Genomic DNA, 25,555 nt, shown 5'->3' on the forward strand with positions numbered 1-25,555 from the left:
AGAAAAAACTAACTAAAATGAAGATGTTATTAAATGCAAAGATTTAGTATCCTGATCTAATTACTGAAGATCTCAAGACCTTATATTGAGTAAATTTGTGATAAAGGGAAAAAAATCTTTAGATTAAAATAATGAATTGAATAGAACCTTACCTAGATAAAGTGCTTTCAAACATTACAAGATGATTTTAACTCAGAAGAGTGCATAAGTTTGGGAGAATATTTCTCTAGGCTTCCCTATTGTCTCTTTAATTCCTGCTTAGAATTGAGTGATGGGCAGTCATCTGTTTCTTAATTCTTTGTAGGCTTCTCAATTTGAGAGAGATTTAGTTTTAAGTGAGTTTCACCAAAACAACACAAACTCACTCAGAGAAACTGCTTTATCAAAATTGCTTTTAAACTCTTCTTTATCATAAGAAGAGAAACTCTTCTTTATCATAAGAACTCTTACTTATAAGAACTGATAAATTACCAGTGTTGGAAAGGAGGAGGTAGCCTTACATTCATGCATCCTTTTAAGGCATTTCTTGCATTAAGTGCTATTCTCTTTTGATGACTCCAAATGAAGAGACCAATGACTCTGTCAGGTGAAAGAGTCAAGGCTGTTCATGAATTCCAGGGAGGATAAGACAGGTTCTGAGGCTTTGCAGCAGCTGTTATAAACACAAAATTAACCTCAGTACTAGAGTCTAGTCTGCTCTTCAGGTTTCCTCTGCTTAGTCTTGTGAGTCCAAGTTTATTAGAAACAGAAACCAAATTCCACAAGCATGCTATCAGCTGCAAAATTGTGATTATTTTTGTGTTTTGAGCAACCATGGAGATTTATAAATAACTCCATGGTTGCTGTTTTAGATATTTTGGTTATTGTGGAATAATGAACACACCATTTGAACTTTTTTTAAACCGACAATTGTTGATACTTCTGTTGTCATACATTTCTAATGTTTTACTAGTTCTTTCTGTTCTCTTATGATTAACATACATTTTCAATAACTCTATCAATATTATATACCATTGGGCGCCTGGGTGGCTCAGTTGGTTAAGCGACTGCCTTCGGCTCAGGTCATGATCCTGGAGTCCCGGGATCGAGTCCCGCATAGGGCTCCCTGCTCAGTGGGGAGTCTGCTTCTCCCTCTGACCCTACCCCCCTCTCATGCTCGCTCTCTCGCTCGCTCTCTCTCTCTTATTCTCTCTCTCAAATAAATAAATAAAATCTTTAAAAAAATATTATATACCATGGCCTTTATTAAAGTTTTTAATGGTTTATTGCTTATACATAATAAGAGACAAAGTACGACCGCAGAAGAAAATTCAAGGTAAAGTAAAATAATAAAAATTTTGATCAAGCTTCTAAAAAGAGTGGCTTTACTTTACTGGAAAATTCAAACAATTCTTGAAAGTACCTATTCTCATAGGTATATGAGATTTATTAATCAGAGCTTAAGTTTATTGGAAGAATTAGAATAAAAAATCAAGAATTACTGTATATCAAGACAGCTAATAATCCTGTTAATATGCATAATAAAACAGGAGATTAAATCATATAAAATTAAACTCAATTTCAAAGATAAATCTATATGAAGCTTATGGATGTATATATTGATGAAAGTTAATATTTATCTCTTGGAAGGATTTCTAATACAGTTTTTTACTTTTTACTGCTTTGGCTTATTTATATTTTATTTATATTTTAATATATTTTTTAAAGACTTATTTATTTATTTTAGACAGAGAGAGAGAGAGAGAGCACATGCATGAGCAAGAAGGAGGGCAGAGGGAGAGCAATGAATTTAGTTTTACAATAGTTAATATTCTTAAAAAATATTAAAGAAGACAATTTAGATGATACAAACTTCATTTAATATTTCATGAGTTGGACAGTCTCCTTTTGAATAACTGCAAAATGGGGCCAAAGGCAAGAAGCTTTCATGGGATAAAGACCAAAGAACAAGAAAGTGAAAAATAGGAAATACGTAATTGGCAGAGGCTACAAAGTCAACCTTGTTTGGGGTGAAAAGGCCCAAAGCTGTCTTGGCATTTGGGGATGGGTTAACTGAGAATACAGAGTTTCTGGTCAAATGGAACATTTAAAGGAACATGAAATTATCTAAATTTCAGTTTGCTGATGGGGCACCCTGGGCAGGAGCATCTCCAGCTTGGGCCTAGAAATTTATTCAACAGTTCCCCCTTTTGATTATCCTCATGACCATTTAAGAGATTTGGTCCAAAATATCAGTCTTAGCGTGACTACCAGCCTCTTTAGGTCTCAGCGCAGTTTTCACAAGAGGTGATTTCAGGCTTTTTTTCTTAGAGCTGGTTATGTTTTTCTGTTCTCTTTTCATTACAGTGGGAGACAGACCATCTGTCACTGGCCAATGGCTGCCCACATGCATAAAAACTTTTGAGAGAACATAGCATATTTGGAAGACAATAATAATTATTAGAAACAAAACAATGCCTGTGGTTTGAAGAGCACCTGTGAGCCAGGGTCCCCATGACCCAAACGAGCTAGAATCAAATAAGTCAAGAAATGATCCCAAAGAGGGCAATACCTTATTAAGCCAGTTGGCCTGTTTATGTATTCGTGTAATTGTGTCTCCCCTTCCCCAGAAATACTTACCCTGAGAGTTTGTTCCAGAGAAACTGAGGTACTGGAAATAAAGGAGAAGTTTGTGATGGGAAGAAAGAATCATAGGATCACCAGCATCATAACAAATCCAACAGTTTGTTGGAGATTAAATTATACTCTTTTGCAGCGGCCTGAGATATAAGAATAATAGCATTATCTTTTCAGGCAAGTGCAAGGAAAAATGTGGACAAAAGATCACAAAGACCTTTACAGTGTAAGCATTAGGGAAAGGATGGTCAGAGAGAGAAGGAGAAATGAAATGTTCTTGATGTGATGTTTTAGGAGAAAGCAGTCCACCCTGATTTCAACTATTTCTTTTCCTGGTAAATTTAATTTTGAGATCTCTGGCATTTACACAGGACCAGATGTCAGGTGGAAACTTCTTCAGTTGTGCAATATGCAAATTCCCATGGCTAAAGATCTAATGAGAGTTTGTTATAATGGAAATAACAAGGAAATTTGGTTATTTCTGCAATATATAACATTTTAAGGTGATAACTGGGATTATGACTGATAACATTGTATTAGAACATATTGGATTTTTAGGAATTTTATACAGTTTCTAGAACACTGATATTAACAACATACACCCATACAAATATAATCAAAGAAGTTTAAACACTGCTTCTTATTTGACAACACTTTCTATATAATTTAACCTGTCAAATATTTCTCTTTTTATAAGGTGAGGGAACAAATCTTTTGAGATGTTCCAGGGACTCTTTGGGAAAGTCCCAAAGTGAGTTAAGGTCAAAAAAACTTCATTTAGAATTTCATTTTTGAGAAGTTTGTCAAAAAATATACACTTAATCAATTAGAGATTTCAAAGGCAAATACAGAAAGTTACATAGTTATAAGAAACGTTAAATAAATAGTTATAAGAAATCTTCAAGGAATCTTAAAATTGAGAAGACTGAGTTTTCTTAAGTAGTCAAAGACCTGATTAGAAAATGTGAAGAACAGTAAATTATTTTGGTAAAACACAAAACTTCTGCTTTCCAGGAAGATTATTTAAACAGTAAAGAAAAACATTTGTTTACAATTTCTTATTAACAGAAGGCCAATAATCTAAGAAAACTTTATCTTTTAAACAGAGGAAAAAAAATACTAATTTTGAACCAGTGTACTTTTGATATTAACGCACATTCAAAAAGATACTTAAATAAATCCATTCCAACATTCCAAGTCAGCTTGACCACACAAAAAAATCCCTTCCCAAGATTCGTTTTCCACAATTTCTTTAGCTGTTTATATCCATTTTGGTTGTGTCCTATTTTTTTTTTTCCCCTCTCTTTCTCTTTCTGGAATAATCAGTTGTTTTACTTACGGACAAAATTATTCTTTTTCTCTTAATAAAAACACAACTCTATACTTCATACCTTTTCTTACCGAAAACACATCCTACTTTCCTTGCATAGAGATCTTTCCCTTATTATTTCTAATAGTTTAAATTATATATGTTATTTAGAATTCTTAACCCTTAGATTCTTTAATTACTAGTGAAAACGAAGAAGTAATTTGTAGACTGTTACACTAGCATTGGCAAATTTATAAATATGTTTCATAATTTCTAGAAATACATTCTTCTTCATAGTAAATTTTTCAATATGGCACAAAATATGTTTACTTACAGACCCAAATATCTTTATTTCCTCTGTAAAAAAAGAGGATAAACCTATGTTCTGTAATTAATATTTCAGTATTTTATTTGGAAATGATCAAGCTATTCAATGAAAATTCATCATTTAATTTATTTCAGTATAACTTTAAGGTTACAAGTTGCCAAAAAGATTTTGGAAACTACTTTTAAGCAGACATACCATGAACCATAATTATTGTTGAAAACTCCATTTATAAGGTTTTATTTACATCTATTTAATTTACTTATTAATGATTATGTTTAGATAATTCATGAAATTTTCATGAGACATTAAACAGCTAACCAACATCTTAAATTATCTTTCTTGCTGTCAAATTCTGTAACAAATATAACATGAGCTTCTTTGACTTTTAGTGAACCTACTAGAATAAAAGTGTTATATTCAAAGCTGATGTCTCTAAAGACATGCCTGTTTTGTTTTGTTTTGTTTTAAGATTTTATTTATTTATTTGACAGGGAGAGGGAGAAGCAGACTTCCCGCTGAGCAGGGAGCCCGGTGCGGGGCTGGATCCCAGGACTTTGGGACCCAGGGACCCCAGGACCCCAGGACCCCAGGACCCCGGGACCATGACCTGAGCTGAAGGCAGATGCTTAACGACTGAGCCACCCAGGCATCCCTAAAGACATGCCTGTTTTAATTAAACCAACAAACAGATCTTATAAATTCCTGTTTTTAAAAATTTTAGCCATTAGTCAGGATGATAATGCAAAACGCACTGGTTTATTAAAAAAAAAAAAAAGCCAGTTAGATCCAAATTGTGTTTTTGGCAGATAGAATACATTAGGGTTACCTGCTTAAACTTTTTATTACTGTTTATGGAAAAGAATTTTAAGATTTTTTTCATTCACCTAGTTTCCAAATAGCCTTTTCCTTTTTTTTCCCTTCTGATAAGAATTACCTCCCTGATGTCTATATTTCAAAGAGATGACCCTCAGTTCCTAGAGAAACCAGGAAGAACATTTACATCTCAAAGGCATAGAGAAAGAATGCAAAGTTCCTGGAGAAGGAATTTTGTTTCCTAAATACAGATTTTTACAGTACCTATAAGCCTTGTGAGATGAATAGGGGAGTTTTGGGGATTGGTAAAAGGAAAGGCGAGCTCTTCTGGATCTTTTGATTTCTATCTTAGCTGAAGATTTTATCCCTGATATAAAAAAGAAATTTAAGATAATGTAGTTGTATGGGTGGTGGATTAGCTCCTTGATATCATTCAGGTTGCAACCCAGTTCTTTAAGGAATTAAGTAAAACAACTGTCCTACAAACTGAGGACAAACTGTACAACTTGTCTTACAAACTGAGTATTCACAAGATTTCAATATAATAGGTTTAGAGCTGTTTGTCTTTGGAATGTTTTTCTTTCCCTCTGGGTACACAGTTTCATTTAGCTTGGGAGAGAAGGCCTTAAAAAAAAGTTCCTATCAGACTTTGAATATCAGTTTCCAATTTGGTCAACTTATAACCACAGACTTACATAAAAAATCCTTTCAAATGTCTTGTCGGTTTTCAGCTGGGACATATAGTAAATATTCCTGGCAGTATTGAACAACCTATGGATCCAAGAGGCATCCCCAAAGAGGGTGTAAAAAATATTACCTTCCCAAGATCCAAGCCACTCCCAAAGACAGCCCAAAGTCAAAAAGACTTAAGACAATTCCCTGAAAGCTGGCAATAGTTAGTAGGACCCTCGCTGCAAATATAGTGCACTCCACATTTCTGTCCAGCCATAGCTAACCAAAAATGGGGTACAACCCACATTTCTCTCTGGCCATATTTTTGAGCTCCCAGCCTGATGGTTGAGCTGTGTGTGAATAAGGGACAGGCGGGGCTAGGTAGGGAGAGATAGATAGGGGGCTATGTGATCAGGCTCACAGAAAACACCCAGAATGTGGAGGTGTAAAGAAACCAGAGATAAAGGAACACTCCAGACCACCCTGTCCTACGTTTCTGAAGGGGAAGTCTTATTTATGACAGTCTCCTGTGGTCAACAGAGAAAATAACCAGACCCTAAAAAGAAGTAAGCCATTAAAGATGTTTCACTGGCCCTTAATCAATGGTGCCACCAGTAGAGAAGTCAAAAAGATTGAAGTTCCCTGGTTAGCCTTCCACAAAAGGCCAACCCTAAAAGCCCTCAGTGGCAATCCTGCCGGGATCCCTCTCACTCCCAAGAGTTTTTTCTGTATCCTTGCTTAATAAAACTATCACTTTACTTCTTTTTGTCCGTGAGATTCTTTCTTTGATTCTGTGAGACAAGAACCTAGCTCTCCCACTTCTGTATATGCAAGAACCTACAACCTACATGTCCCAGGCAGGCAGAAAACCAAGCCAAGTTCTTAGGACACAAAACAAGACAAACAAGAAGGCAATAGCTATCCATGGGAGAGAGAAGGACTGATAACCAATAAGGGGCAATTTGAAATTCTACCTTCCTTGACTGGGCAATACAGAGATCAAGGAGAACTGACTCTGGTAAGAATTCTCACTCTACTGGCTTCTGTCAATTTTCCCAACATCTCACCTACAGGCTGTGGAGCAAGTAGGTTTAAGGTAGACAGTGTAGCCCAAGTAGCTATTAGAATTTGGCAAGGTTTTTCATTAATTTTAATATAAGTTTCCCCTTGATTGTTTGAGGGAATAACTGAGAGCAGTTTACCAGAGCATCCCTCAGAGTCCCAACAACCCTGAGAGGGGCCTATCGGGGTCCTTCTTCAAGGGGAGATATGGGGGTGTTGGAGTAGGTATAGAAGACTTTGACTTTTGTTTATGGTTTTGTAGTCTTTTCAGAGTGGAAAGACATTTCAGACAGAATTGGTAGACTGAATACTCAGATAAGGAGGACAGAGGGGAGTAGTAGAAGTCGTATCTGTCTTAGTCTTTTGTTTTAGGTACACTTCCTGTGTCTTTCATTTCTCGTTAACCTTTTGCAATGAATCTTTCGATGAAGCTATTTTAGAATTTTCAAGCCCTTTGGAAGATTCGGGATGACAATTAAGATGGGTATGCCATTTGGTTTGTTTGATTTGGGAATCCTTGCTCTTAAATGAATACTCTTACATAACTGGAAAATTCCCCGTGATGAACATAGTAATTCTAGATTGCCTTAGTAAGAGTTTGCCATTTTTGTAAATATCTAGTTTCCAGGACCACAGTTCTTAGACATAAAATAAGCGTATGTGCTGGAAGGTAGTGAATAGGGAAAGGATGGGACTTTAGGTAGGGAGAGAACAGGGGCCTAACTAAGCTCCAAGGGTATTTCAGGTATGCAGACACTGAGACAGAACAAAAACAGATCAGGAAAATTTAGAGCACCCTATCCCAATTACTAGGCTTAAAATGTTTTTCTAATAATTACACTGTAACCACAGAAAATAAAAATAACCACAAAAACAAATCAGATCTCAAAGGAAAACTTCACTATAAAGATTAATCAGAGCTAGCAATACATATCTGTAGATCACAGATGTCACAAAACAAAAACTCACACAATGTCTAAGAATCACGTCTAGTTCCAGCCCACTGACCTAACCACCAGCAAGTTTCCTGGTAACGTCCTAATAAAAGGACAGAGATGAAAAGCCCTCATTGGCAACCGCGTCAAGACCTCTCACACTTCTGAGAACTTTTTCTGTATCCTTGCTTAATAAAACTCCATTGCTTTGCTTACTCTCCTTTGTCCACAAGATTCATTCTTTGATTCCGTGAAACAAGAACCTCACTCTCCTGCTTCAGTAGTGGGTTCAATTCTTTGAAACTTGAGGATTTCACTTCTTTAGCTAAGGCTTAGAACTTTCAGTGCCAAATTAATACCTAAGCTGGTTTGTGCCACTAGGTTGAGGATTTTATGGTGTTTTACACTGTACCGTGTTGCATGGAAATTTTCTTGTGGTTGGCGGGTGATCTACTGTCAACATAACCCATTTCGTGACCAACTTATCATATCACAAGAGTCTCAGAGTTAGGTGGAGAACACACTAATAGCTTTTAAGTGCTCAATCCATGCTCACCAATTTTGTGTCTTTGGCTTCCAAGATTCCCATTAGTGATAGATCTATTATTTCTTTCAGGAGAAGGTTCCTTTATTCCTTTATAGTGGCGGATGCTCTAATGGCTTTTAATAGTCTGACCCTCCGCCTTCTGATATTTTGATTTTGATCATCAAAACAGCCTGAATTTCTTGTCTTAATTTATTTCCCCAAGTGTCCCAGTTGATGCTGTGGACTTACCTCAAGGCTTTGTGAGTCTGACAGTACTGCCACCTAATGCAGACTCAATATAATTATCCTGGAAACTTTAACAAATCCAAAAACATTTCCTAGACCCCAGGTTATGTATAAATGTGTTTTTTTTTTTAATAAAATTTGTTTGGATCAGAGAGCTATAAGCAAAGGAGCAGAGCTCAAATCTCAGAGTGACTTACCCATAGCTCTCAGTAATACAAGAGGAACGGTGAGCTTAAAGGGTTGAGCAGGTGCTTTGCCTGTGGGTCTGGTTGTCCAGTAGGCTGTTGGCAGCCAGCTTCAGATCCTATTCTACATTGCCAAAAACTGTTAAAAAATGATTAAAGAAGACAATTTAGGTGATAGAAAAGAAACTTCATGTAACACTTTACAAACAGTTTCCTTTCAAAGAACTGCAAAATGGGGTGGGAAGCCAGAAGTTTTTTATTGGATAAAGAATAAAGAACAAGGAAGAGAAAATAGAAAATATCTATTATTTGGGCTGAGAAGGCCCAAAGTTGGCTTGACATTTGGGGATTGGCTGACTAATGTGTTTCTGGTCAATCAGAGCATGTCTAGAAACACAAAATTTACCTAAGTTTCAGTTACCTGACATGGACTACCACGCAGAAGAGGCTCCATCTTGGACCTAAAAAATTTATTTCAACAATATTAAGTAGCTCTTTTAAATCATATATAATAGGATTTAAGTCTCTCAGGCAAATTTTTGAGAGGAGTCATAATGTGTAATGTAGTGGGAACATTGTCAGGTATTGGGGTTATCAATTACATACTTTTCACTTTTTGAAAGGACAGCCAGTTAATATGAGTAAGAGGTTCAAAAATGAAAATTTTATTCAACTAAGGGAAAAAAATATCATAACACTGGCCAAAAGAAAGCATCACTTCAGAGTGAAAAAAAAAAAAAAAACGAAACAAAACAAACCAGGAATGTTGGTTGTATTGCAAATACTTTTAATTTTCTGTATATTGTAGTATTTTGACATTGTAAAAAACCCTTTCTGGGTTGGAAGAGACTAGGTCTTCTTGAGCTAGGCAATCCTTAGAGAGATGGCAGAAGGCTCAGCTTGGTGCATATCAAAAATATGCAAACTAACCAATTCATAGCCATTTCTCCTGGCTTATGTACCCCAAGGAGGCAATAATCCTCTGCCTTAATGATGCTCAGACAAGGTGCTAGGCAATTGAGAACCACTCCTACAGCCCAAACCCACCAAAATTATTTAAACTAGCCAATCCTAAACTGTTCATACTACCCTGTTTGCCTTGCCTTTCTTGTGGAAATCTCAATAAAAACCATGGTTTAAATCTCCCCCTCATTTCTGTCTTCGGTCTCCTAACCACGCTGGTGTTTTTCCTATGTGGCTATGAATGTTATACAGAACCTCCTGTCTCTATAACCTCTAAATATAATAATCTTTATTGTTTCCTGAGCCTCCCGCACATCTCTTCTTGTGGCTGCACCTGACTGATCATGTCATGAAAGAATCACATTGTGATCAGTAGATTATAAGGATTATCTATTCACCTGATATATGAATTTGTGCATATTATTTAACTTCCTTCTTAGGGACAAGATAACTCTCTGGCAGTGCTGTGCAAGAAGTAATTGTAACTTATTGTAATTAAGCAGTTGTTCCCAATTTGTGGCTTTACATTAAAATCACCTGAAGAGATTAAAAACTAAAACAGAAGTAAAAAGAATAAATATTCAATTAAGTAAAAATATAACAATTCAGTCAAAACTCCTGGTGATGAAACCTGGGCAACAATGATTTTTTTGCCCTGCTGAAAACATCCCTTGTAATGGAAATAGAAATATCATTCTCATGAAATTCTGCCTTTTTAATTAAATTTTGGTTGCCCAGTGACATAGTTAGTGGGTCTGTTTATAGACATAAGACAACAAAGACATAACTGATTCCATTTCAAACAACTATCCCTCCCCCCCATCATCTCAGCAGACTAAATGGTTCTATTGACAGTCCCAAGCTTTCTACCTGGTGGCATTTTCTGGGTCCCAGTGCAAAAGAGGCATGACCAGATAAGAGCACGTTGGTCTCACAGAGTTGAGAAAATTGTACCTCGGGAGTCCATCATGAAAAAAGACATAACAATATTTAATGAAACGTTTAGGAATGCATATGAGTAATATATAAAAATGATAATGTATCATGAAAAAAAGGTCCCCCTTCCCAGATATGTAAATTTGGCTTAGTAGTTCAAGGTCAAAAAACATACATTCTTTATCATATTAATAGAATAAATCAGAAAAAAGCATATGATCATATCATTAGAGAAATAACATGTAACAAAACTAAACATCTATTGATAAGAACTGTCTGTTAGCCAAGAATAAGAGAAATTTTCCATTCTGATAATGTGCATCTTTGAAAAACCTACTTCTAACTTTATGCTTAGTGATGAATGAACGACTGCTTTCTCTCTATAGGAAGGCAGGGATGCACATCCTCACTACTTCTATGTAACACTTTTCTAGTGATTCTATCTAGTGCAGAAAAAAAGAAAAGTAAGTTCAAAGCATGCTTACTGCAAAAAATGATAGTAAAAAATATTTTCTTTCACAGAAAGCAAGATTTTATCGTTGATGGAATATCCGAAGAAACCTAGAAAAAAAAATCAATTGCTTTTTCACTTACTGGGAAAAAAATCAGTAAGTGAAAAAAAATACCAGTTAAAAAGCATAAAAAAGGCAAAATACTTTGGGATAAATTCAACACAATGCATAACAAACCAATATACTAATAATTACAAAATATTTCTGACAATAATTTAAGAAGACCTAAAATGTGGAGATACCAACTACATGGATTAAAATAAATGATATTGTAAAGTTCTTGGTTTGCCCCAAATGAATCCATACATCTAGCATAATCCCAATCAAAAATTCCCCCAAACTTCTTTTTGGTTTTGTTTTGGTAGAAGTTGATAAACTGGTTCTGAAGTTTGTATGGAACAACAAAGATTAAAAAAACAAAATTGAGATAGAACAAAATTGGAAGACTACCCTAATGTATTTACTTTAAGACCTATTCTCAAAGTACCAAGTGATGTAGTATTTACATAAGGAAAGACTTGTAGATCAAATGGAACAACTTAAAGGGTATAGAAATGCACTATTCACTTCCACTAAAATCTGCCTGTGTCTGCTAATTCCACTAAAAACTAAGCCTTTCTCCAGATCGTGTTAATTGACTTTTGACAATGCTGCTATAGCAAAAAATAATATTTTTACTCAATAGTGGAGGAATAGTAGAATAGGTAGTCAAAGAAATATACTTAAACCATTTCCTCTTTCCAAATAGTTATTAGCTAAATTGGTCATACACTTAAACATAAAACAGATAAAGCTGTATAAATTCCAGAAAGAAATAAGAGAAAAATTTTCTCTGACATAGGATTAACAGGGTAGGCAAATATTTTAAGAACAACTAAAAAAAATATGAGCATATATATATATATACATATATATATAATAAGTTACACATACACACATCACATGCATTTACGTATATGTGTTTATGTGTATGTATATTTATATGTATATAAATATGTACGTATTTGTGTGCGTCCGTGTGTATATGCACACAGGCACGCACAAATTTGGTATAAACCCACAATATAATACTGTGCAGTAAGAAGGCAAAACTAATTCTATAGTGACTAAGAACAAATCTGTGATGACTTGGAGCCAGGGATAGGAGGGTGTGTTTAGTACAAAGGGGCACAAGAAAATTTTGGAGATAATGTAAAATAAAAATATTCTATAAACCTTAATGTGTGATAGTTACACAGATATTAACATTTTTAAATATAAGAACTGAACATTTAAAATGAGTCCATTTTATCATATGTCATTATATCAAAAGGTAAATGTGCAACAGCTTAGTAACAAAATAATCCTCAAGTTCTACCACAGAGCAATTAAAAAAAAATTTCTGGTGGTGAAATCTGTACATCTGTGTATTTTATACAAAGATTCCAGGAAAATTCTAGTATGTAGGCAATGTTGAAAATATCTTATTTAATGGAAATTAGGGTCTCATTCTTGCAGATTTTTAGTATTCTACTTAAGTCTTGCTTACTAGTAAGGGATGTAATTATTATTTTTATTTGGTCTTGTTTTGTTTCTGTGTTCACAGACCTAACTCATCAAAGATCAAACTAACTTGATAATAAAAATCTCCTGATCATAATCTTAGGATTATAGGATATCTCCTTTGACTCTCAAAATAAGAGAAAAAGTTGACACAATTTTATACTAACGGGATTCTTCTTTTACCTTACCTGTAAGGAAATTCTAAAACAATTGTAGTAAACATTTTATGAGGGGCTGATTTATTTAACTTGTTTTTATACAGCATGCTGTGCTCAAAAATATTGAAAAAAATAATGCATTTGATTAATGTGCAGACTCTAGAAAAAGTCTGAAAGAAGAAAAAAATATCAGGGTCTCAATGAGAATTTTTTTTTTTTTACCTCAGTTGGCACGAACCTTGCACTGAGCAAAAATGATAAAAAATAAACATGTGGGAGACATATTAGAATAACAAAGAGTAAAAATAGTAAAATGAAAGAAAGAAAGAAAGAAAGAAAGAAAGAAAGAAAGAAAGAAAGAAAGAAAGAAAGAAAGAAAGAAAGAAAGAAAGAAAGAGTAGATAAATCTGATTATGGACTATATTCTTCTAGAAGATTGGAAGATTTAAAAAGTGACCAATGCCTCTTATCTCCTTCCTACCACCTCTGCCTGGAGCCAGATATCCTGGATTCGAATCCTGTCTCTATCACTTACTAATTAGGTGGCAAGTAAACTAATCTCTCTGGACTTCATCAATAATCCTGAATAAAAATAACTGCTATCAGGTAATATGAAGATTAATTAAATTAATGTTTGTAAAAAACCCATAAATGTTCATTTAAAATACATTTTAAATATGTTAATGTTATTATCATTTCAAAATTTTCCCTTGTTAATGATCATACAAAATGGAGACAGTGACTTTTATATTATCTAAATTCACATATGACACGATAAAGCAGGAATTACAGCTGTTCAAATAAGATAACAAATTATAGCTATTTAATATTAATCCAACTAATGGAGAAAAGCAAGTCTTTTAAGATCTCCTAAAATACATTATTACAAGTTTGCAATATTGGGGGATAAAGTTCTGTTTTTAACAAAAAAGACTCACAACGTTTATATATGGAAACCTGGTCTTTGTTACTGAGACAACAGATGGAGGCTGGCAAAAACACATCACACATGCTGCCATTATCCCTTCTGCCTATGAGAGATATCTAATAGATGATGAAACTGTCCTACTGTGTTTTAAGAGAGTCCAAGAATCTTTCTTACTTTAAATCTCTAGACAGCTCTCCCATTAGAGCTAACATTTCTGATAGATCACTATGACTGTATATAGATAATCCTTACAGTTATAATCATTATAAACATTCTTGCTTCTGTAGATATAAATATGAAAACAACACCCAGTGACACTTCCACTGAAAAATACTACTAAAGCAAGAAAAAAATTAATGCAGTCAGTGTGTATGGGGAGGAGAGGAAGTATATGAGAACTCTGTATTTTCTACTTAACTTCACTATGAACCTAAAACTGTTCTAAAAAAATAGTCTGTTGATTAAAAAAATGTAATAGAGTCAAAATATAAATTATACATGTAACCAAATATAAGAGGATTTTGTGTCAAACTAATATAAATTATAATTAATTGAAAAGGATAACAGAAGAAAGATGGGTCATGGATAACTGAACTTCAATAAAAAGAGTAAAATAAAATACTGACTGACACTGACAAATAAAAAAAAAAAGGAATAACCTCAAAGAGGTACAGTTGGAAGCAGGACAGTATTAAAGGGCTTCAAACCTCTTCTCAGAGACAACAGGCCTCTCTAAGCAGAGAGATGGCACGATCTGTAGACTTCAAGATTAGATTCCACCCAAGACTTAAGATCCAAGGCAGATTCTACTCCATCTGGAAAACTAAGCCCTAAAAGGAAAAATGTTTGGCCTTTAAAACACTTTTGTTCACATCTGTCGGCTTGAAACTTCAGACATGGAGCCAATGCTTAAATGACAAAGGCAGGACAAACACCTTTCGAGCAACCTCAGAGCTCACCTTTCAGTGCTCTTGTATGGTCACTCCACAGGTGCAGAATGTAAACTATCTCCATTATTGGGGCGCCTGGGTGGCTCAGTCGTTAAGCATCTGCCTTCGGCTAGGGTCATGGTCCCAGGGTCCTGGGATCGAGCCCCGCATCGGGCTCCCCACTCCGCGGGAAGCCTGCCTCTCCGTCTCCCTCTACTGTTCCCCCTGCTTGTGTTCCCTCTCTTGCTGTGTCTCTCTCTGTCAAATAAATAGAATCTTTAAACCATCTCCATTATATAAACTCGTGGGCTAGGTACACAGATGAAAAATGACTTAAGTGCTCGTTTCTAAAACCTAAAGTAAACAAAGAGGTGTTTTCATTTCTTCTTTTACTTTCCTTATAAAAAAATATTGTGAACATTTATCTTTATGCAAATTAGCAGTTGGTGATTTTATCCTTAAATATAGCAAAAGTGACACTCTTGTTCTCTTTAAAAATCTACCCTCATAAACAAAATGGGTCCATTTATAACTCATTCTGTGTCTTTTACATACATGTGATTATTATGTCTAGAATAAGATAATCCAAATGAAAAGCAGATTTATTTGCTTTGGGTATACTTGCCAAGTGATTTTAAAAAGAAAACATAATGGGTTAGATGGGTTTATGGGGCAAATAACCTACTCCTGGCAATAGGATGCTAAGAAAAGGCTGGTTTAAAAGTTAAGACGCTCATAATGCCAGCTCAGAATTTCATAGCTAACAATTTTATAGGCCAAAGCTACTACACAGGCATCCTTATCCTGCAGTGCGAATAGGATTACTCTTCCAAGCATTATCCTAATGTGTAATTAAACTGTCAAGTTGGCTTGCTTGCTGCATGGACTTGTGCATAAGATGAATGTAACTCTGGGTAAAGTTTAATATTGCTCCATCTGTTAAGCACCTTTTTTTTCTAGAAATACAAAAACTGTGAACACACACATGTGCACCATTCCTCCTCAAGTACGGAGACGCTGTGGGTTGACTTATTGAAAACTATGACAACAGCAATCGAGATCGATCTTTAATATAAATTCAATTTTTTCTATTTCTTAAAAATGTTTCTAGCTCTCAAAAAGCTGATGTAATTTGAATTATCTGTTTTTTCAAGTACAATTGAGGTAAGGACCATAATCAAAAGTCAAATATGATTTATATAAAGCTGGGAGGTGGATATAAGAATTTGCCCTCGATGGTCATCTCTAATAGCAATATACTTCTCTCCATAGCTAAACTTCTTTTCTTTGATCAAAAGAAAATCTTTGGATTCTTTTAATTATTTTCTGTGCTGTCCATGACACATCTTTGTTGGTAGAATCACTGTATTTTACCCATGACTGTGGAAAACTGCAAGGATGGACAGGAATTTATTAATCGTGGAAAGAGCCATTGCCTCATAATTTACTAACCTGAATCACACTGAAAATAAATAACTAGTACCTAGTAGCACGTTAGAGAAGAGACTTAGAAGAGGCATGATTTTTAAGGCAGTGGGATAACAAGTTTTAAAATTGCTTCTTTGGGGAGGAATTTGTAATTAAATCTTTTTCCAGAAATAAGTACTTAGCTAATACTTCCTTAAGCTGGTGTTTTTTGTTCCTTTTTTTAAGGAAAATTTTCACCATCATCTCACCAAGATAATTTCGCCTCAATTCCAGTAGAAGTATTTTCTGTAAATTTTCTTTAAATTGCTTCTAAGGAGGCATAAGTGTAGCTCAGTAGATTGCTGGCCCCATTTTTTTTAAAGAAAATCAACATGCTAATGAGTAGTTCATATTATACTAATTCAGTAGAAAAAGCTGGCTTTCTTCTTCTTCTTTTTTTAGGATTTATTTTATTTATTTAGGAGAGAGAGAAAGAGTGCAGAGGGAGAGGGAGAGAGAAAATCTCAAGCAGACTCCTCACTGAGCACAGAGGCTGACTTGGGTCTTCATCCCACAGCGCTGAGATCATGACCTGAGCTGAAACCAACTCAGACGCTTAACTGACTGAACCACTCAGGCGTCCCTCTTTCCCATCTTTTTTATTTTTAGAAGAAATATTAAATTTTCTATCATAGGAACTGATTAATAAAACAATTGTTATAGCGTACATGGGGATTTTTTTCTTCAGTATTACTTAACAAAGTGATCATTAGCACAAAAGTTAAAGAGAAAATTATTTATATACATTTTAATGTATTTTCTTATTCACAGGTAATACAATATACTATGTACATATAAAATCTTAGCATCAATGATTAGAAGCAACCACACAAACTGTTAAGTGGTTAACTCTGGAGAGGGATATGTGATTGAGACCAGAAGGTAATAAAATGTGTGTGAGGAGAGAGGGGAGTGTCGTGTTGTACTATATCTGCAGTGTAATTGCATTTTATAAAACAACAGTATATAAAATGCTGACTTTTTTATTATCAAGACTTTCTGAATGTAAAAACTGCAGACCAGCTTCACTGTATACTGTGTTTTTATATGATTGCCACAAGCTTGTATCACTTAGCTGGTAGACAGAAATATCCACTTCCCTCCTTTTTTGTTTTCAGTGCATCTTTTAAACCATACTGTTTTTAACAGGCACTGCAATTTCCAGGATTTTTTTTATAACACCTGTGTTGTTACTTTGACATTAACTATTATTATAACTTGAAAATATTTTTATCTTATGACAATATCATCTAAGAATTCATTAAATAGTAGAACCAGTGCTAGTTCCAAAAGGTTCTGCCAGGCAACAGAAACTTTGGAATTCAATTAGGTATGTTAAATTTCTACAAAGAAGGTCAAGCCTTTAATTTAGATAGCTTTATTTTAGATAAAATAAAAGAACATCAGAGAAAAATACATCTAGGAGATGTATGAGTTGATTAGAATTGTCTGTATTTTAAGACTGCCTTTCTCCATTGCCTTTTCTATAGAAAAATTATTCTTTTAGGCTTGAATTATGCAAACTTTCAACTATAGAATATCCTCAGAAACACCTCTCTTTAAACAAAATACATCTTTCCCATATCTTAATGTTGTTTGAATATTTTACAATGAGAAAAGTACTTTATTTTGTAAATAACCATGAATATGGAAAGCAAACATAATCATTATATAGAAGTTTTAAAAATACATAAAGATTTTTTAAATGCACCAGTAATAATACCTAGCAGAGATATTCATTGTTAATATGTGTTAGCAGGTTTCCTTTTAATATAAACATTTACATATAATATTTTATAAACTATGTAAATATGCACATATTTTCTCCTATCATTGCATTATGAGAAGATATTCATGTTAATAAGACATTTTGGAAAACACAATGTGAATAGTTATGTAATAAGTAATCATTTCCACTTTTAATATAAATAACACTGCTAATATATGAAGAATTCCTGGAGTTTCTAATAATTTCTGTGGGACAGTTTCACTGAACTGAAATTACAGAATATTGACACTTTTAAAGTTTAGGTTTTGCTATTTTGCTTGACTGAAGATAATATACCAAATAGGAATTAGACTGTCAAAAATCAAATGCAAAAACTTCTACCACTAAATGGAAATCTATTTTATAAGAGCAAGTATTTCTCTAAAGCTTATGCTTGCCTTGGACAGATTTCTTAGGCATTGACACCCCAATAATTCTTCATAATCCATTTGGTCAAGCATTTTCTCACTTCATATTTTTTCCTTCTTCTGAAATGAGTCTACTTCTGGTTTCCTCTGCTATAGAGAGCCTGTCTCTGGGCCAGGGAGAAGAGTGATTGCTTTGTGGTCTTCCCATCGACTTCTAACGTCCTCAATTAGGGCTCTGTTGGCATTAGAGTGTGGCTATTTATTCTTCTTTGAGTGGAACTGGCCAGACTGTTTCAGAAAGTTTAGTTTTCCTCCATCCTCACCCAAATAATTGCCAACAGAACCTCACCAGCATTGTGATACCAAAAATCACTCCAACACATTTCCACATGACCACTGGGGGACTGGCACTGCCTAGGTTTTTCTTGATTGCATTCAGGTACTCAGAGATGCTGAACCTATATTGTTTTTCCTGCTTTTATATTATTCATGTCGAAATAATGAAATTATTATAATCAGTCAATTGTTTTAATCAATCAATATAACGCCAACCTATTGACTTCTATCTTGTGTCCATCAAATAAAAATTTAATGAGATAAAAATGACATTACATTGATGCTTTTTATTATCACTTCTTGTATTAACAGAATAAGTTTCAATATATTGTAATTTGTATTAATTCTGTAAGTATTTTGGTCATAGTTTTGCCTTTTTTTTTTTACTTCTTGACTTTCCACATTTGACCAGCTCTCAGTATTATCCACAATTAATCTGTTCTCAATGCAATTGACATGGTGACATTTCTAACACATTATTGCATTGTAGTGTCACCTGGCTTAATGCCTTTATCATTTTCCCAGTTAAAATAAAATTCAAAAATCACAAAATATGAAGGTTTTCATCACACCATTCCATTGAAACCTTTCCCAATCTCATACTTGCCCAAACTTACCAATTTTGCTCCCAAAGTTAGTCTTTTAGGTACTGAAATATGCCAATGCACATGCATCATTTTTCTCACTTTGTTCCTAGTCCATTGAAACCTTTCCCAATCTCATACTTGCCCAAACTTACCAATTTTGCTCCCAAAGTTAGTCTTTTAGGTACTGAAATATGCCAATGCACATGCATCATTTTTCTCACTTTGTTCCTAGTCATAAAATCTGCCTTTTTATCTCTGGATTGTGTTACAGACTAAATGTTTGTGCCCCCTCAGAATATGTTGAAGCCCTAACCCCCAATGTGATTGTATTTGGAGATAGAATCTTTATGGGTAGAATTTAAGATTAAATGAAGTCGTATGAGTGGGGCCCTGATCCAAAAAGATTAGAGACCTGATAAGAAGAGACACCAGAGTGCACTATCTCATTCTCTTTCTCTCTCTGTGCAAGCACAGAGGAAAGGTCATTTGAGGTCACAGCAAGGTGGTCATCTACATGCCAGGAAGAGAGATCTCACTGGAAACTGAATGGGTCAGAACACTGATCTTAGACTTCTAGCTTCCCAAACTTTAAAAAAATTTCTGTTGTTCACATTATAGTATTTTGCCATGGCAACTTCAATAAATTAACATATTTTGGTACCATGAAATGAGGTATTATTATAACAAATACCTAAAAACTGTGGAAGCAGCTTTGGAACTAGCTAATGGGTAGAGGATTAGAGGAGTTCTGAGATATATGCTAGAAAAATCCTAGATTTGCTGTGAAGGTACTATTGGTAGAAATATATTTATTAAATGTAATTCTGGTGCAAACTCATAAAGAAAAGAGAAGAGCCGAAGAGAGAGCCTCCATCATTAGAAAATATGTAGATAATCATTAACAGAATGTTGGTGGAAATATGGTCATTAAAGGCCATTCTGTATGTGTCAGACAGAAATGAGAAACAAGTTATTGGATATTGGAAGAAAGGTAATGCTGGCTATAAAGTGGTTAAGAATATGTCTCACTTGTGTTCCAGTATTTGGGAAGATAGAAATTATGGATGGTGAAATTGCATATTTAGCTGAGGAAATTTCTAAGCAAAATATTGGAGATGCGACCTAGGTCCTTGACTGTTTATAGTAAAATTCACAGAGAGATAATTGAAGAAGGAATTGTTACACAAAAAGGAACAAGAACTTGAAGGTTTGGAAAATTCTGTCTGTCCATATTGCAAAAAATGAGAAAGCATGTTCTGAAGAGACAACCAAGGCTGTGGATGGACTATCATTTGTTTAAGAGATGATATTGGGATTATATGAATAGAAGCATTGCCAGTTTGAATTAAAGGGGACAAACACAAGACAGCTGAAGGAAGGTATAGGACTTCTTATATTATGCAGGATGGGGCCATAAAGCTATTTGGCGATGAGTATGCCTTATCTATCAAAAAAGGGTAAGAATGACCCCAAAGGTGATTCAAAGAGCAATAGGGCTGCCATTCCCATCACAGGTCCAGGGGGCAAGGCTGCCTTTACTGTACTTTCAAAGGTGGGGCCACCAAAAGGATTTCAACAAGCCAGGCTGCTGCTAACTGGAACCTTGGGACACCTGGAGTCTTTTTATTTATTTATTTATTTATTTATTTATTTATTTATTTATTTATTTATTTGACAGAGAGAGAGATAGTGAGAGCAGGAACACAAGCAGGGGGTAGTGGGAGAAGGAGAAGCAGGCTTCCCGTGGAGCAGGGAGCCCGATGCGGGGCTCGATCCCAGGACCCTGGGATCACGACCTGAGCCGAAGGCAGATGCTTAATGACTGAGCCACTCAGGCGCCCCTGGACACCTGGAGTCTTGAGGGCAAGACTGTCTATTGTGCTTGGGGTGGGACTCTGCCTGCCAGAACCTTAGTCGGGGGATTCCAGACTGGCACAATTGCATGTACAGATGACAGCTCCAGTGGGTCCAGAAGGTAGGTATCAAGCCAAAGGAGATTATTCTTGAGACTTAAGAACTAGTAGTATTTGCCTTATCAGGTTTTGGACATGCTAGGGAACCATACCCCTTTCTTCTTTCCTATTTCTCCCATTTGGACCGGGAAATGTCTATCCTAAGCTTGTCCAACAATCGCATTTTGGAAGCACATACCTTGTCTGGTTTCACAGGTTTACTGTTAGAGAGGATGTCTGCTTCGGGATGAATTTGTACCTTGAGTCTCACTAATACCTGATTTAGATGATACGTACATGAGACTTTGGACTTTTGACTATTGAGTTGATGCTGGACTGAGTTAAGACTTTTGGGGCTCTTGGGATGGAATGAATGTATTTTGCATGTGGGAAGGAGGTATGAATTTTGGGGGCTTAGGGGTAGAATGTTAGGGATTGAAAGTTTATGTTCTCCCAGAATTCATATGTTGTAACCCTAACCCCCAAGGTGACTGCATTTGGAGATAGAGCTTTTAAAGAAATAATCAAAATTAAAGGAAGTCGTAAGAATGGAGCTCTGATCCAATTGGATTAGTGATCTAAGAGGAGACACCAGAGAGCTTTCTCTCTGTCTCCATGTGAGCACAGAGGAAAAGCCACGTATGGATATAACAAGAAGGTGGTTTTCTATAAATGAGGAAGAAAACCCTCACCAAATTTGAATAGATTAGAACCTTGATCTTAGAATTCTAGACTTGAGCACTGTGAGAATACATTTCTGTTGTTTATGACCCCAATGCGTGGTATATTTTTATGGCAGCCTGAGCAGATTAATACAGTCTGTGACTTAAATATCATCTCCTCATGAGGCAAATAATGGTAACCTTCAAAAGTACCAACTTTCCCCCTTCAACACACACACACACACACACACACACACACACACACACTCACTCACTAACCAAAGTTGCCTACTCTGTTTCTTTTAGAGCACTGGGAACTTATTAGGATTTGGATTAAAAAATAGTTTTAGATTTTTTTTTTAATTTGCCATTTTATTTTCTCATTTGTCTTTTATCTAGACTGCCACATACAGAAATCATTCTTGTTTCATTCATGTTTCTTTACACCCAGATTTAGGATAGTGCTGTGTACACAGAGCTGCTTAGTAAATATTTCCATGTAATTTACATAGCTAATATTTATTGACTTACTATTTACCAGGTAATGTCAAACGCTTTACAAGCTTTCCCATATTTATTTTTCCAAGAACAATGTTGTGTGGGTTAATTTTTAGAGTTGAGGATATTATGTACTTAGCCCAGGAATAAAAATTAGTGTTAAAGAAGCTAAGATTTAAAAATGGAGTCTGGGGCGCCTGGGTGGCTCAGTTGGTTAAGCAACTGCCTTCGGCTCAGGTCATGATCCTGGAGTCCTGGGATCGAGTCCCGCATTGGGCTCCCTGCTCAGCAGGGAGTCTGCTTCTCCCTCTGACCCTCACCCCTCTCATTTGCTCACTCTCTCTCCCATTCTCTCTCTTTCAAGTTAATAAATAAATAAATCTTTAAAAATAAAAAATAAAATAAATAAAAATGGAGTCTGCCCCCAAATTGCTCACTCTCAACCATGCCAGTATGTTCTCTAGTTTTCCCAGTAATGAGTGATCTGAATAATGAGCATCATCTTATCAAATGGCACCGTTAGTTGAAAATGTTGTCCCACATCACCCCCACATTTGCATTTTAGCTAGTTTTCTATGACCTTTTTAATGAATTTTATTTTATAAAAGAGGTACATATACTCAGTTAAAAAAAATATCAAATAGAACCAAAAGGCTGGTAATGAAGAGTAGTCTTTATCCCACTATTTCCTAGTACTCCTTACTTCCATTCCTTTGTTGTTTTTTTATGCTGTGTCTTCTTATATTTACCTGTGTACACATAAAACTTATATTAAAATGCTATCTTGAGATACAGAATTTTTAAAAAGTATGTACCATTTTGTAGTAGTTATAATTGTTATTCAATGCTAAGTAAGCACCTTTAAAAAAACCTTAGCTTTTCTGAAATGAATACCCCCATTTAAAAATTTTGTATTGTTTTATTTTCTTTTTTCTTTTTAAAAGTTTATTTATTTATTTGACAGAGAGAGAGAGAGAGCACAAACAGGGGGAGCAGCAGAGGGGAAGGGAGAAGCACGTTCCCTGCTGAGCAGGGAGCCCAATGCGGGACTCGATCCCAGCACCCTGGGATCATGACCTGATCTGAAGGCAGACGCTTAACTGACTAAACCACCCAGGCATCCCAAATTTATATTGTTTTCTATAAATACTGCTCCTTTTCTTGAAACAGTCCATTAGAGGAGTGCCTGGGTGGCTCAGTCGTTAAGCATCTGCCTTCGGCTCAGGTCATGATCCCGGGGTCCTGGGATTGAGCCCCGCATTGGGCTCCTTGCCCGGCAGGAAGCCTGCTTCTCCCTCTTCCACTCCCCCTGCTTGTGTTCCCTCTCTCGCTGTGTCTCTCTGTGTCAAATAAATAAATAAAATCTTAAAAAAAAAAAGAAACAGCCCATTAGATTCTAAAAGTCTCTCATCGGCATTTCTGCATGCTCAAATCAATCAATATGTCTATCCATTCATTATTTTCAAGGTGACCTTTGCCCTAGAGCTCCCCTTTTGCATCCACCCCCATTGTGCTGCTATTCTTCATGCCTGCTATACAACTCTTCCTGGGACTTCCTTTCACTAGCATCCTTTTGACTCTACGTCCTCTGTTTTCTGGAATCAAAGTCTTCTCTTTCTTGGTGTTATCTCTAGACTTTTAGGGAGCACAGCCTATAGTAGTTTCCATAAAAAGCATGGGAGATAATATTCTGAGAAGATGCATGTCTACAAAACAAATCATTTGTTTTACCGTAATACAATATGCTTATTTGGCTTTTATACAGAACTCAGGTGAGAAGGGTACTGCTTATTCTTGGTGTAGGAAGGTATTACTCGCTTATCTTTTAACTTCCATGTATTATTGAAAATCTAACACAGTTCAGCTTGATCTTATTTTTATCCACTGTGTTCTGAAATTTTATAATGTAGTTTTACTTCGAGTATTTTTCATTTTTTCTGCATACCCAATAGGCCTATTAATGCGGAAACTCATGTCCTTCATTTCTGAAAAGAAATATTTCATTATCTATGATTAATGTCTTTCCTCAGTCTAATTATTTGGGTTACATAGTCATGTTAAAAAGAAGCAAAGTGCTAAATGGTAGCTCTGTTTGAATTGGTAGAATTCACCCAACAGTGTGTATATTAGTTTCTGTTTCTTCTTGTCACATGGGAAATTACCACAAACTCTGCAGCTTAGAAAAAACAAATAAACAAACAAACAAAAAAAGCAACAACAACCCAAAACATTTATAATCTCACAGTCCTGTAGGTGAGAAGTCTGAGCAAGGCTCAGACAGCTTTTCTGCCCAGGGTTTCACAAGGCTGAAATGAAAGTGTTGGCCGGACTGCATTCTTAGCCAGAGGCTTGAGTAGGGAAAAATCTATTTCCAAGCTCATTCAGGTTGTTGGCAGAATTCTATTGTATAAATTCTCATGGTTACAATACTGAGGCTCACGTTCTTTTGCTGGCTGCTGGCCAGGGTTGTTTCAGATCCTGAAATCTGCCTCTAGGTCCTAGTAACATGGCCCTCCCCACAACATGGCAGTTTGCCACTTCAGGGCCAAAAGGAGCACATCTGCTGCGGCTTGAAGTCTCTTTTAAGGGCTCATCTGTTTAGGTTAGGCCCCCAGGATAATCTCCCTTTCCATTGACTCAGGCAACTGGTTAGACATCTTAGATACATCTGCAAAACGCTTCCACCTTAACCAAATAAGGTGGAGTAATATCCCATCATATTCAGAGACCCTTCCCATGCTCAGAAGAGGGAATTCTCTAAGGCTGTGGGTCATCGGGAGCCATCTTAGAATTCCGCTTACCAAGTGTGGATCCCAGTAGAGTGATACATTTATTTCACTGTCTAACTTCACATTCCACATTCCACTGAGAGTGTTCTTTCTCTTGTGCTGATTAAAGAGAGGAATCATTCAAATATGTTTCTTGGGAAGAGGAGGTTATAACTCTAATTTTAAAAAATTCTGGGAGACCATCAGGATACTGAGGTTAGACTCCTGCTGATCACCCAATAGACACCCATTCCATCAACCTCCATTTAAATCTGGCACTCCTTTTCATACTTGTGCCTTACGTATCAGAATCTACTATCCCTACAAGAGTGAGACATCTGTCCTCTGCCAAAATGATAAGAGATAATATTTTGGTTTGGTTTGGCTTATTTTGATTAGGAGTGGGGGAGGACATTCTGGATTCAAAGTTCTACTTTGATTGACTTCCAATTATCCATCCGTTTTCAATCCCGCCTGTATTCTGTCTTA

The sequence above is a fragment of the Zalophus californianus genome, chromosome 2 (genome assembly GCF_009762305.2).
Source record: "Zalophus californianus isolate mZalCal1 chromosome 2, mZalCal1.pri.v2, whole genome shotgun sequence".
Classification (NCBI taxonomy): domain Eukaryota; kingdom Metazoa; phylum Chordata; class Mammalia; order Carnivora; family Otariidae; genus Zalophus; species Zalophus californianus.